The 2,500-nt window shown below is 38.8% G+C and overlaps 1 long non-coding RNA gene across 1 annotated transcript in view; it reads right to left on the reverse strand.

The window, feature by feature from the left end:
* Window positions 1-1,806: 1,806 nt before the first annotated feature.
* The window catches only part of LOC138029918 (uncharacterized), a 12,521-nt gene continuing 11,827 nt past the window's right edge, over window positions 1,807-2,500 (reverse strand). The window contains exon 3 of the long non-coding RNA XR_011127963.1: window positions 1,807-2,319. This is a non-coding gene — a long non-coding RNA (uncharacterized lncRNA). The remainder of the gene's footprint in view (window positions 2,320-2,500) is intronic.

Here is a 2,500-nt window from a genome sequence, read left to right on the forward strand (position 1 = left end):
CCCGTTCTTTTTTCATGTTCAGATAAGCAAGAGCTTTTGATATACTTTCTTCGATGGTCGACATACGTTATTCACAGAAGGGACGAACTTGACGAAGGTTTCAAGTAACATTTGACTGACGTGTTCTTGTTATCAGCCAATAAGAAATATCCTCCCGCTTTTGGGCAGGCGGTATTTCACATCGCCCCTTCCCATTCTCCGCGCAGATTCGTTGCTGGTTAATTTGCCTCTCGCCAACAATACCGATAGGCAAAGTAGGCTACATTTGTATTACCCCCTGAAACCTACCAAAGATATGCGCAGAAGACTCTAAGCACAAAGACAATACTTAGCAGGGTAGTAATAGAAAAGACCCTATTGCCCAAAAGACAGAGGAAATAACGGGAAAATGCATTTGTTTAAAAAAACAAGGGCAAAGATATAAAAAGAGTATATGGAGAGAAAAAAGCAGGCTGATAGTCAGTGAAGCATACTTGAAGCGGGAAAGAGAGCGCAAACGTGCTGTATACATACCCACAGAGCTTTTAGTAGCCGATGATGCAAGAGCTAAACGGTGAAAGGAAAACAGGGAGAGGTCTCAAAAATTTAGAGCCAGGGAAAAAGCAAGATTTTCCCAAATTTTGAAAGATTCCACAGTCTCTAAAAATGACGCAGATGCGCTAGAAGAGGAGACACCTGGGCAAGTTACTGGCTCACGTGCTGTTAAAATGGACTTTCACAAGGCCACAAATCGAGCTAAGAGCAGAAAAAGAATCAGTCGGGGAATAGCAAAGGCCCAGAAGAAGATAAAAAGCCTGGAAAATGAAAAGGGCAAGCTGAAGAGAAAAACATGGGTGCTTCGAAAGCGAATACATAGGCTGAGAGAAGAACCACGAAAAGAACACCCGCCGAGCCCACATAGGGCGACCACGCCAAAGGCACCAAGAGACAAAACGAATTCCGGCCATGAAGGTTGGTGTGAGCCCCAAATCTTTGGCACGTCAAATTTGGAGGCATTTGCTGTTTTCCCAGGTATTGATTGACGAAGCGAGTTCTTCCGTGAAGGAAAGTAACTCGCCCCTTACAAAAAATAGACACCGAGGAGCAGCCGCAAGCGTTGTCGTATCGGGAAAGTTAACATCCTTCGCAAATATTGCTGTGTATCGTAAGGCTATGTAGACAATTTCCTGTTTTTAAATAAATCGTCATAAATAGGCAAAAATGTAGTTTGCTTTGATTTTTCAATTATTGTGTAACCTCCGTTACCAATGTTGTTAGGAAGAGAAATAAGTTCTATTGCCTGTTAACGAGACTAAAGGTAGAAAAGTGACCCTGACAGATATGAAGGGGTATCTCCCGTGGATATTAGAAACATTATTGGAGAAAGGACTCCCTTTAACTTAATTGCGCGAAGATCAAAATTCCTATAAACCTTTTTAAACAAATAGTTTTCTGTAAAGTAAGTAATTCTTACTGATTTGATAGGAGTGATCATTGTTCAGACGTTTTTGGCTTTTTTTTTAGTTTCTATAAAGAAATCTCAACTAAGGACTTTCTTAGCCACAGATAAAATAACTAGTTATCACTCTTCCATTTCAGTGCTAATTCCATAACCTCCGTTACCAAAAGCGTTACCAACAAAAGAATCAAAATATGTGTTTTTGCGTTAGATTTATTGAAACTCAAGTTGAGCATGTATATTAGCAATAACCATTAAAATCACCTTCCATATACAATTTATAACTAGAACTTTGTAGCTAGTACATTTTTTATGACCAATCGGTTTCCAAAATGTGATGTTTTAATAAAAGTGTAGTATGAGCCAGTAATAAAGATATCTGTTTTTTATTTCACGATTTTGTTTGCTTCAGTTATTAGTTTGTGTGTTTTATTAAAAACAAATGAGTTTTAGTTCACTGAAAAGCAAACCTTGTTTAGATTTTACACCAAGAATGACACTTTGTCAAGAGACCCACCCACTCCTACAAAAATGTTAACGAAAATCTTATGAATAAAGTTCAGATGCTATTTTTTTTTTGTTTTTTATCCCAGAGATGTAGGAAATTGACATGAACATTTAAAACGTCATCAGACAAGATTGCATTTTTCCAATTTCTTCAATCCTTATGGCCCATTTTAATTGGAATGACTGTTGTGCCATTTGTGAACGCTACACCGACCAAAACTGGGTTGTTTCGAGTACGTAACGTTTAGAATCCAAAGTGTTATCAGTGTTATAAGTTGAGACGGGAGCTCCTTTTAGTGCTCAAGAATCCCCGATGAACCCAGCCTTCCTTCAGATGTCTTCATCTTCACCAGATGTGCCATCCTTCAGTTCATCTGAATATAAACAAGAAGGAGCTATGGCAATGGCGTGAATGATTTCTTTGCCTCAGAATGCTTTGGCGTCGATGAGTTGCCTTGTAATGGAGCCCTACTCCATGGGGTACCCTATGGAGTACCTCTAAAAATCATTTATTGGTCGGATTTAAGATTTAATACTTTATCAACATGGTGAAGC

This window comes from Montipora capricornis, chromosome 13 (assembly GCF_036669925.1).
Source record: "Montipora capricornis isolate CH-2021 chromosome 13, ASM3666992v2, whole genome shotgun sequence".
Taxonomy (NCBI): Eukaryota; Metazoa; Cnidaria; class Anthozoa; order Scleractinia; family Acroporidae; genus Montipora; species Montipora capricornis.